Source organism: Dendrobates tinctorius, unplaced genomic scaffold (genome assembly GCF_039654945.1).
Source record: "Dendrobates tinctorius isolate UK_male_01 unplaced genomic scaffold, ASM3965494v1 ptg000022l, whole genome shotgun sequence".
Classification (NCBI taxonomy): domain Eukaryota; kingdom Metazoa; phylum Chordata; class Amphibia; order Anura; family Dendrobatidae; genus Dendrobates; species Dendrobates tinctorius.
Genome location: NW_027361690.1, coordinates 77,016,341 through 77,029,020, shown reverse-complemented (window position 1 = coordinate 77,029,020; position 12,680 = coordinate 77,016,341).

Below are 12,680 nucleotides of genomic sequence, written 5' to 3'. Positions count from 1 at the left end.
CTATATAGTTTGTTGGATTTTGTCTACATTTCTACCAAAAATGAGGAAGGCTGGTGGAAGAGGCCGTGGAATTGGGCGGGGGTTGGCAGCTGGTAATGATGGTGTTGGTGGTGGATCTGATGGTAGTGGCAAGAGCAAAATAGGACCGAATGCAGGAGGTGTTGAGCCTGCGTCATCGTCTGGCTACATAAGGCTTAGTTTTCTAGGAGTTGGCAAACCGCTTTTAAAGCCAGAGCATCAGGAAAAAGTTTTGTCTTACATTGCTGACTCAGCCTCCAGCTCTATCGCCTCCTCTTCTTCAGTTGTAAAAAGTAAAAGCACTGAGTCGTCATTGGAGGCTCATGTTCATGAACCACACCTTTCCTTGTGTCCTTCACCCCAACCAAGATTGAAGGATGACGCAGGCCATACTACTGATTACTCCATGGAGCTGTTTTCACATACCATGCCTGGATTATCAAGTGAAATGGTGAATTACCCAGGCCAAGATGAATCTGACATGGAGTGCACTGATGCACAGCCGCTGATGGATGATTCTGCTGGTACATTCACTCAGAGCACTACATTGTCCTCGCAGTGTACAGAGCCAGATTCTGACCCTGATGAGACTCAGGTGCCCCTTCCCGCACACTATACCACCATACACGGTGACACAGAGGAAGGTGCACATGACATAGAAGAAGGTGATGGATGACCCAGTTGTTGACCCAGATTGGCATCCATTGGGGGAAGAGGGTGCTGCTTCCAATAGCTCAGATGAGGAGCATCCACAGCAGACATCGACATCACAACAGCTGTTATCTGGCAGGCCCGTAGCACTCCAAAGACAGGTTCCAAACATCAAAAGAGTTGCTGGACAGCTTGTCCAGAGGGTCAAAAGATCACAGCGTGCTAGGCCGCAAAATGTCTGCCAAAGTAGGAAGAGTGCAGTGTGGCACTTTTTTGAACAAAATCCTCATGATCAGGCCAAGGTTATCTGTAAGAAGTGCGCAAAGACCTTTAGCCGAGGGAAAAATCTGAAAAATTTGAATACCAGTTGCATGCTTAGACATTTAACCAGCATGCACTTGCAAGCGTGGACACAACACCAAACCTCAAGTGCCACATGTGCAACTGATCACAACGAAGGTAGTCATCAACGCTACATTGTTTCCCCCACTGTAAGCCCACCGGTTAGCACAGCAGCAAATGTTGAGGTGTCGTTGCAAGGCCACAGCAGTCAGGGAATCCCACTGTTATATCAACGAAAGACTGATTCTAGGCCATCAGAAAGAACACCAACTCCATCACAATCATCAACCCTCTCTCAGTCCGCCCTGTCCACCGCTACTTCAACCATATGCAGCTCTCAAGTCCAGCTCACCCTCCCAGACACTATGAGTAGGTCAAGAAAGTACTCAGTCTCTCATCCGCGTACACTGGGTTTGAACACCCACATTGCCAAACTAATCTCGTTTGAGATGATGCCCTTTCGGTTGGTGGAAAGCACAGCTTTCCGCGAACTCATGGCCTATGCAGTACCACGCTATGACCTACCCAGTCGCCACTTCTTCTCTCGCAAAGCCATCCCAGCCCTCCACCATCATGTGAAAAACCGCATTGTCCATGCACTCAAGCAGTCAGTGAGCGGAAAGGTGCACCTCACAACTGATGCATGGTCCAGTCGGCATGGCCAGGGCCGTTACGTGTCCATCACTGCGCACTGGGTTAATGTGGTGGATGCAGGGTCCACAGGGGACAGCGGTGGTGGGACAGTGCTGCCTAGTACACGGTATAGGAAACAGTTGGCTGTAGGCGTTCCACCCTCCTCCTCCTCCTCCAGAAGCGAAAGCTCGTCCACAGAGCGCAGTCGTACGAGCACTCCATCTGCAGCTGCCACTGTTGCACACGATGTGTCCCCCTATCGAGCAGCTAGTGGAAAGCGTCAGCAGGCTGTGTTGCAGATGATGTGTTTGGGCGACAGACATACCGCCGAGGTGCTGGCCGAGTACTTGAAGCGACAAACTGAGTCATGGCTGGGCAGTGTACATCTTGAGGCAGGCAATGTAGTTAGTGATAACGGCCGTAATTTTGTGGCAGCCATAGCCCTTTCAAAACTCAGCCACATACCTTGCTTGGCTCACACCTTGAACCTGGTGGTGCAGTGCTTCCTCAAAAATTATCCGGAGTTAACAGCCCTGCTCCAGAAGGTGCGAAGACTGTGCGCGCCCATCCGCCGGTCGCCTGTACACTAAGTTCGTATGCAGAAGCTGCAGCGATTGCTCCACCTTCCCAACCACCGCCTCATTATCGACATTGCAACAAGGTGGAACTCCACCCTGCACATGGTGGAGCGGCTGTGCGAGCAGAGGCAGGCCATAATGCATTTGTGGGAGGATACACGGCCAGGCACTTTGAGAGCAGACATGGAGTTGACAGGTGTGCAGTGGTCGAAGCTGAAAGACCTTTGTAAAGTCCTTCAGTGTTTTGAGGAATGCACACAGCTGGTAAGCGCAGACGACGCCATCCTAAGCATGAGCATCCCACTTATGCGTCTGCTCATGCAAACTTTGACGCACCTTAAGGAGCAGGCGTCTGCAGCCAATGTTGATGAGGAGGAAGAGGAGGAGGGAATCCTTGATGACATTCAGCCATTGTCTGCTCAGGGACCTCTCCTGGACGAGGTGGAGGAAGAAGAGGAGGAGGAGGATGATGATGGGGATGATTACTTAGGGGAGGAGGATGCATCTCGTGGGGCAAGTGAAAATGTTGGCGTGGCAAGGTCTGGTACAGGGTTTGTGTGTGACTGGAGGGATGTGGATTTGCCAGAAAGTGCTCCTCCACCCAGCACTCGCAGTGCATCATTGACACCGGGAACATTGGCCCACATGTCAGATTATGCCTTGCGGATCCTAAAAAGGGACCCCCGCATTGCCAAAATGATGAACGATGACGACTACTGGTTGGCCAGCATCCTGGATCCACGCTATAAAGGCAAATTACAAAACATCATGCCACAGGAGAACCTTGACCTAATATTGGCTAATAAACAAGCAACTCTGGTAAATCGGTTGCTTGAGGCATTCCCAGCACACAGCAGCGGTGATGGTTCTCACACGAGCCGTACGGGCCGGGGGCAGCTTGGCAGAGGTGTTCATGGTGCACACAGCAGAAGTGGCGTTGGAGACAGGGGTTTCATGACAATGTTGTGGACTGATTTTTCAAATACCGCTCACACAACTGGTAATACTGCATCGATGGAAAGTGACAGGAGACAGCAGTTGTCAACTATGGTTACAAACTACTTTTCCTCCCATATCGATGTTCTCCCACACAGGTCATTCCCCTTTGACTATTGGGCCGCTAAACTGGACACCTGGCCTGAATTGGCCCAATATGCCTTACAGGAGCTCGCTTGCCCAGCTGCAAGTGTGCTATCGGAAAGAGTCTTCAGTGCAGCTGGATCAATCCTGACAGAAAAAAGGACCCGTCTGTCAACCCAAAATGTGGATGATCTAACCTTCATTAAAATGAACCACGCATGGGTTTCCAACGATTTTGTCCCACCTTCCCCTGATGACACATAGGGTGACAGAAAAATGGCTTGCTTTGGTCCACCTCTTCCTGGTACTTCACCTATTTCGCCTTTTGCATCAGCTGAATGTCCAACATCAACATATGCCACTTTCTAAAACTCCCTAACTGTGCTGCCTCCCCCCCCATGGCCGGGGTCACCACCTAGCGCACGACACCGTGCGAGTGCCGTTGCCCTGGACAGGTGGGTAGGCCGACTCTTGGGCGCGGGCACTGGCACAGGGTCCCTCATAGTGCAATCAAGTGTCTCTGACGGTGGTGGTGCACACCCGCTGTCAGACACACCGCTGTATTATGAGGGGCCCAGTGCCAGTACCGACGCCCACGAGTGGGCCCCCCTTGCTTGGGCAGGGCCCCAGCATTTGCAATCTTTACCTCTCCCTGCTCCTCCGCTGTGTAATCTGGGCCGTCAAATCCATACTGTGCCTGACACCGTCTGAGCCTGCCTCCTGATGTATAGACATATATTTTGAATGTGTACGCTATCCATACATGTTATCCGGGGATACGGTACCCTTTCTAACCTTTGTGCAATCACGTGCAATCCATACTGGGCCTAACACCGTCTGAGCCTGCCTCATGCTGTATAGACATATATTTTGAATGTGTACGCTATCCATACATGTTATCCGGTGATACGGTACCCTTTCTAACCTTTGTGCAATCACGTGCAATCCATACTGGGCCTAACACCGTCTGAGCCTGCCTCCTGAGACATATATTTTGAATGTGTACGCTATCCATACAGGTTATCCGGGGATACGGTACCCTTTCTAACCTTTGTGCAATCACGTGCAATCCATACTGGGCCTAATACCGTCTGAGCCTGCCTCCTGAGACATATATTTTGAATGTGTACGCTATCCATACATGTTATCTGGGGATACGGTACCCTTTCTAACCTTTGTGCAATCACGTGCAATCCATACTGGGCCTAACACCGTCTGAGCCTGCCTCATGCTGTATAGACATATATTTTGAATGTGTACGCTATCCATACATGTTATCCGGTGATACGGTACCCTTTCTAACCTTTGTTCAATCACGTGCAATCCATACTGGGCCTAACACCGTCTGAGCCTGCCTCCTGAGACATATATTTTGAATGTGTACGCTATCCATACATGTTATCCGGGGATACGGTACCCTTTCTAACCTTTGTGCAATCACGTGAAATCCATACTGGGCCTAACACCGTCTGAGCCTGCCTCATGCTGTATAGACATATATTTTGAATGTGTACGCTATCCATACATGTTATCCGGTGATACGGTACCCTTTCTAACCTTTGTGCAATCACGTGCAATCCATACTGGGCCTAACACCGTCTGAGCCTGCCTCCTGAGACATATATTTTGAATGTGTACGCTATCCATACATGTTATCCGGGGATACGGTACCCTTTCTAACCTTTGTGCAATCACGTGCAATCCATACTGGGCCTAAAACCGTCTGAGCCTGCCTCATGCTGTATAGACATATATTTTGAATGTGTACGCTATCCATACATGTTATCCTGTGATACGGTACCCTTTCTAACCTTTGTGCAATCACGTGCAATCCATACTGGGCCTAACACCATCTGAGCCTGCCTCCTGAGACATATATTTTGAATGTGTACGCTATCCATACATGTTATCTGGGGATACGGTACCCTTTCTAACCTTTGTGCAATCACGTGCAATCCATACTGGGCCTAACACCGTCTGAGCCTGCCTCATGCTGTATAGACATATATTTTGAATGTGTACGCTATCCATACATGTTATCCGGTGATACGGTACCCTTTCTAACCTTTGTGCAATCACGTGCAATCCATACTGGGCCTAACACCGTCTGAGCCTGCCTCCTGAGACATATATTTTGAATGTGTACGCTATCCATACATGTTATCCGGGGATACTGTACCCTTTCTAACCTTTGTGCAATCACGTGCAATCCATACTGGGCCTAACACCGTCTGAGCCTGCCTCATGCTGTATAGACATATATTTTGAATGTGTACGCTATCCATACATGTTATCCGGTGATACGGTACCCTTTCTAACCTTTGTGCAATCACGTGCAATCCATACTGGGCCTAACACCGTCTGAGCCTGCCTCCTGAGACATATATTTTGAATGTGTACGCTATCCATACATGTTATCCGGGGATACGGTACCCTTTCTAACCTTTGTGCAATCACGTGCAATCCATACTGGGCCTAACACTGTCTGAGCCTGCCTCATGCTGTATAGACATATATTTTGAATGTGTACGCTATCCATACATGTTATCCTGTGATACGGTACCCTTTCTAACCTTTGTGCAATCACGTGCAATCCATACTGGGTCTAACACCGTCTGAGCCTGTCTCCTGAGACATATATTTTGAATGTGTACGCTATCCATACATGTTATCTGGGGATACGGTACCCTTTCTAACCTTTGTGCAATCACGTGCAATCCATACTGGGCCTAACACCATCTGAGCCTGCCTCATGCTGTATAGACATATATTTTGAATGTGTACGCTATCCATACATGTTATCCGGTGATACGGTACCCTTTCTAACCTTTGTGCAATCACGTGCAATCCATACTGGGCCTAACACCATCTGAGCCTGCCTCCTGAGACATATATTTTGAATGTGTACGCTATCCATACATGTTATCTGGGGATACGGTACCCTTTCTAACCTTTGTGCAATCACGTGCATTCCATACTGGGCCTAACACCGTCTGAGCCTGCCTCATGCTGTATAGACATATATTTTGAATGTGTACGCTATCCATACATGTTATCCGGTGATACGGTACCCTTTCTCACCTTTGTGCAATCACGTGCAATCCATACTGGGCCTAACACCGTCTGAGCCTGCCTCCTGAGACATATATTTTGAATGTGTACGCTATCCATACATGTTATCCGGGGATACTGTACCCTTTCTAACCTTTGTGCAATCACGTGCAATCCATACTGGGCCTAACACCGTCTGAGCCTGCCTCATGCTGTATAGACATATATTTTGAATGTGTACGCTATCCATACATGTTATCCGGTGATACGGTACCCTTTCTAACCTTTGTGCAATCACGTGCAATCCATACTGGGCCTAACACCGTCTGAGCCTGCCTCCTTAGACATATATTTTGAATGTGTACGCTATCCATACATGTTATCCGGGGATACGGTACCCTTTCTAACCTTTGTGCAATCACGTGCAATCCATACTGGGCCTAACACTGTCTGAGCCTGCCTCATGCTGTATAGACATATATTTTGAATGTGTACGCTATCCATACATGTTATCCGGTGATACGGTACCCTTTCTAACCTTTGTGCAATCACGTGCAATCCATACTGGGTCTAACACCGTCTGAGCCTGCCTCCTGAGACATATATTTTGAATGTGTACGCTATCCATACATGTTATCTGAGGATACGGTACCCTTTCTAACCTTTGTGCAATCACGTGCAATCCATACTGGGCCTAACACCGTCTGAGCCTGCCTCATGCTGTATAGACATATATTTTGAATGTGTACGCTATCCATACATGTTATCCGGTGATACGGTACCCTTTCTAACCTTTGTGCAATCACGTGCAATCCCTACTGGGCCTAACACCGTCTGAGCCTGCCTCCTGAGACATATATTTTGAATGTGTACGCTATCCATACATGTTATCCGGGGATACGGTACCCTTTCTAACCTTTGTGCAATCACGTGCAATCCATACTGGGCCTAACACCGTCTGAGCCTGCCTCCTGAGACATATATTTTGAATGTGTATGCTATCCATACATGTTATCTGGGGACACGGTACCCTTTCTAACCTTTGTGCAATCACGTGCAATCCATACTGGGCCTAACACCGTCTGAGCCTGCCTCATGCTGTATAGACATATATTTTGAATGTGTACGCTATCCATACATGTTATCCGGTGATACGGTACCCCTTCTAACCTTTGTGCAATCACGTGCAATCCATACTGGGCCTAACACCGTCTGAGCCTGCCTCATGCTGTATAGACATATATTTTGAATGTGTACGCTATCCATACATGTTATCCGGTGATACGGTACCCTTTCTAACCTTTGTGCAATCACGTGCAATCCATACTGGGCCTAACACCGTCTGAGCCTGCCTCCTGAGACATATATTTTGAATGTGTATGCTATCCATACATGTTATCTGGGGACACGGTACCCTTTCTAACCTTTGTGCAATCACGTGCAATCCATACTGGGCCTAACACCGTCTGAGCCTGCCTCATGCTGTATAGACATATATTTTGAATGTGTATGCTATCCATACATGTTATCCGGGGATACGGTACCCCTTCTAACCTTTGTGCAATCACGTGCAATCCATACTGGGCCTAACACCGTCTGAGCCTGCCTCCTGAGACATATATTTTGAATGTGTACGCTATCCATACATGTTATCTGGGGATACGGTACCCTTTCTCACCTTTGTGCAATCACGTGTAATCCATACTGGGCGTGAGAACGGCTGGCGAGCTGTTAAGCAAGCTACAGCACCTGTCCAGACAAGTACAGGGATTCCCTAGGGAGGAGACTTATTTGATTGTTTTCAATGTTGGGACAGCAATTTTTGGGGAGCACTATACTCTGGAGAATGATAGATGGGGCCCACCATACACTGGAACATTCCAAAGGTGGACATCAGACACTGGAGCAGCATTTACAGGGCCCATTATACACTAGAGCATTAGAAATGGGGCCCATTATGTTTGGAGCATTATTTGGGCCCATAAGACAGTGGAGCTTCATCCATGGGGACCAACATATACTGTAGCATTATGTGGAGCTCATCATATACTGTTTCAAACATTATATGGGACCAATGATTCTGTATGGAGAAATAGATGGGCCTCGTCATGAGATGTAAAAAGTGAGGTATTTTTCATTGGACTATACCGCTATTTCTCTGCCGTGTCGGAGCATGATGAGTTGTGGTATGTGTTAAAGGGGCGCTATTTCACCCAGGGCACATGAAAACCTGGAGCCAGCCCTCCCCCCCCACAGTTTGTAGCCAAATAACCCCCATTTTTCAGTGCGTAACTTGTATTATGAAGTTAATTAAGGTTGACAAGCTTAAGAAAGAAGAATTGATGCTTTTAGCATTCAAATGGGCACTGTAGGTGTGTTTCCTGTCCTCCTCTCACTGCCGACTTTTATTCCCCATTGACTTACATTTGGTTTCGTGTTTCGGGACGACCTCGACTTTTCCCTATAATCGGACGATCTTGCTCGACCCGACTTTTGGAAAAGTCGGGTTTCACGAAACGAAACGCGACCCTAAAAAACCAAAAGTCGCTCAACTCTAGTTACCACATAGCATCTGCCTGTCCACTGTCAGATCACTTTTGTACATTAAAGCAAAGGACAAAGCTAAGAAGGCAAAGGCAGACACAGATGAAAATGTAAGATATATAAAACCACACACTATTTTTAAAGAGGAAATAAGTTTAAAATTGATATTTTTTTTGCTCTTATTTATTTATGATGTGCCATTTTTGCACCAGAATTGTTTTAGAGGTTTAAGTCTTTACATTTAGTGTGCTCCATGTAATAATAATTTGTACGGTCTTTACCAGGGGGGCATTGCGTACATGGTAATTATGCAAAAACACAGCAAAGATGCAGAGATGCTTACCTGCCCAGCCCTCCAAACACAGCACTATCAGGGTGCAGTGGACCCATATAGTTAAGATTGCGGCAACACAGGTGCAAGAATAACAATTAGACAACTGCTCACAACCAACCAACGCATGGAGGGGGTGGATGCTTGGTATATTAATGCACAATGAAGTCTTGTATGCGATGCTGTTCACACAACGGTAATGCACAGCATCCAGGTTAACAGCCTATTAATTACACCCATACTATTAGATCAGGCGGACTGCCTTGAGCTATCCAAATGCATCCCATGTGAACTAACACCACAGTTTACAAAACCGAATGGGCCCAAATACACCCTGAAAAATAAAAAAACACATATAAAAAAAATATGAGATATTAGTTAACATTTTGGCCAAAATATGCAAGCTCGTAACCCACATCACGGGTCCACACGCTTATGAGTCCTAACACTAAACAGCAATAGCATAAAAAGAGGACTTGAAAATCCTCCAAAAATTCAAAAACACAGCAGAGAGGCAGAAATGTTTAACTGCCCAGGCCTCCAAACAAATGCACTATCAGGGTGCAGTGGTAATTATGTACACGAGCCTAAAGACATGCCCCTAGAGAATTTTGTTAGTAATGCCTCCTTTAAAAAGACAAAATTTGTGCAAATTTAATTTGCTTCAAAAGTTGCTAAAGTTTAGATCCTCCTGAACTTTTTGCAATACACTTCAGGATGCTGTTTTGCTAAATTGTATAGGACTGGGAAATTGGTTAAAAAAAAATCATGCTCACTTCGTCACAGCACATCGTACGGTCCTCCACTTTGCCCTGCTTCTTCTTACCGCTTTCATTTGGTGCTCAAAATCCTCTTTTTTTTCTTGACATCATGGAAATAATGAGTCCTCGGGTAACACATGTTGTGATGTCATGACATGCACCGTGATATCAGTGGCCTACATAGCACTGGAATCCGTGGATCAGATTGAAGGTATCCAAAGAAGGTGTTATACTTTGGAGGAAGTAGCAAACAAGAGGTTGAATGATGGGCCACAGCAGAGGGAAAGTGGAGGAGTGATGCATTATTTTTTTTTTTTACACTCTACATCTAGAAAGAAAGCAGGGCATAATAAGGAACATTCAATTATCATCTAGAGTTGAGCGATACCAGCCGATACTTGAAAATATCGGATCGGAATGGATCGGCCGATCTTAAAAAAAAGTATCGGTATCGCCGATTCCGATACCGGGAACCAATGCAAGTCAATGGGGTCAAAATATCGGAATTAAAAAAAACCCTTTCTTTCCTTGTAGGTTAATTCTACATGAAGAAAAACAACTAAGAATAATGTAGAATGTATTGTGGGAGGTGGAGGAGACATTAAAGCCATAGAGGTTTAGCCCAATCAAATGGAATAGCAGGAATTAAACTTTTTTTTTAAAGACGTTAGGAGTTACAAAGATATTGACTATGTTAGCCTCATTTATATTTTGCCAGACATTTATGTCTTCTTCTTCTTTCTTCTTTCTTCTTCTTTCTTATTCTTCTTCCTTTTTTTACCTTCTTCTTCTTCTTCTTATTCCTTTTTTTTACATTCTTCTTCTTCTTCTTCTTCCTTTTTTTACATTCTTCTACTTCCTTTTTTTACATTCTTCTTCTTATTCCTTTTTTTACATTCTTCTTCTTCCTTTTTTTAAATTCTTCTACTTCCTTTTTTTACATTCTTCTTCCTTTTCTTACATTCTTCATATTCTTCTTATTCAACAATTATTATTCTACATATTCAACTTCTTCATCTTCTTCCTATTCTTCTTCATCATATTCTTGTTTGTGTCAGGCATTCCTGTAGTTGTTATCTAGAAAAGTTAGAAGTTTACACCTTCCGTTCTGCCTGTCACAAAAGATTTACAACAGGATTTGTCAGCGTTCAGTTTGGCCTGCAGCAGCAGGCCTTTTCCAGGGGCACCACGAGGAGGAACGGACTCACCCCCATACACTGCTTAGTCTTCTTCTGCTTATAAATAAGATAATATCATTTGCTCAGAGTATTAGTCTTATGCTTAATGTTCTTCTGCTTTGTTTTTTTATGCTTCTTTGTCTTCTCTCTCTTGTTGTTCTGCATCTTGGTGGTTGTCTTCCTGTTCTTTGTCCTCTTGAACCAGCTGACGGTACTGGCACCCAGAGGGGCAGCAGAAGGAACAAGAGCCAATGGCACTACCGAGGACCAGCTGACGGTGCTGGAACCCGGTTACTAAGCAGGAGGTACCTGTGCTACAAAGCACTACCAAGGACCAGCAGACGTTGCCGGAACTCGGATACCGAGATGGAGGCACCTAGGCCAAAGGCTCTGACGAGAACCAGCTGACGGTGCTGGAACCCGGAGGGGTAGCATAAGCTGCAAGAGCAAAAGGAAATAGCGAGGACCAGCTGACAGTGCTGGCACCCGGAGGGGCAGTAGAAGGAATAAGAGCCAATGGCACAACCGAGGACCAGCTGATGGTGCTGGAACCCGGTTACTAAGCAGGAGGTACCTGTGCTACAAAGCACTACCAAGGACCAGCAGATGTTGCCGGAACTCGGATACCGAGATGGAGGCACCTAGGCCAAAGGCTTTGCCGAGAACCAGCTGACGGTGCTGTAACCCGGATGGGTAGCATAAGCTGCAAGAGCAAATGGAAATAGCGAGGACCAGCTGACAGTGCTGGCACCCGGAGGGGCAGCAGAAGGAATAAGAGCCAATGGCACAACCGAGGACCAGCTGACGGTGCTGGAACCCGGTTACTAAGCAGGAGGTACCTGTGCTACAAAGCACTACCAAGCACTACCAGCAGACGTTGCCGGAACTCGGATACCGAGATGGAGGCACCTAGGCCAAAGGCTCTGACGAGAACCAGATGACGGTGCTGGAACCCGGAGGGGCAGCTGAAGTTACCCCTGAAAAGCAAAGTTGGCATGCCGCAAGCTGGCCGCAGTTACCGAATCACACAGTCCTACAGGGGGTGCTTGTCCTACTGGCACTACGGAACAAGCCTTTCTTACCAGAACCCGCAGTCCACATAGGAAGCACCTAAACTGCTGGCACCCTAGCCTCGGCTAACCCAACCGCAACACGACATGGCAACTTGGGGTGGCAAACTGACATTGACACTTCCCGGAAACAGCAGGCAGGGCTGGAACCAAGCTGGGCAGGAGGGAGTACCCGTGCCAAAGTCAGTTATGAGCAGCAACTGGCGATGTTGGAGCCCAGGGACAAGCACTTAGCAGGCTGAGGCCTGATGTGCTGTCAATTGGGAGGCAGCAGGACAGATTGCCATCAAAACAGCAGGGGAACAGCTGACGTTACTGAACCCCACAAACACAGGAGCTAGTGTTTTACTCTGTGAAGACGGCACTTCCGAGAAACAACTGGCTGTGTTGAAGCCCAGGGACAAGCACGGAGCAGGCTGAGGCTGCATTGAAGAAATTTTAAG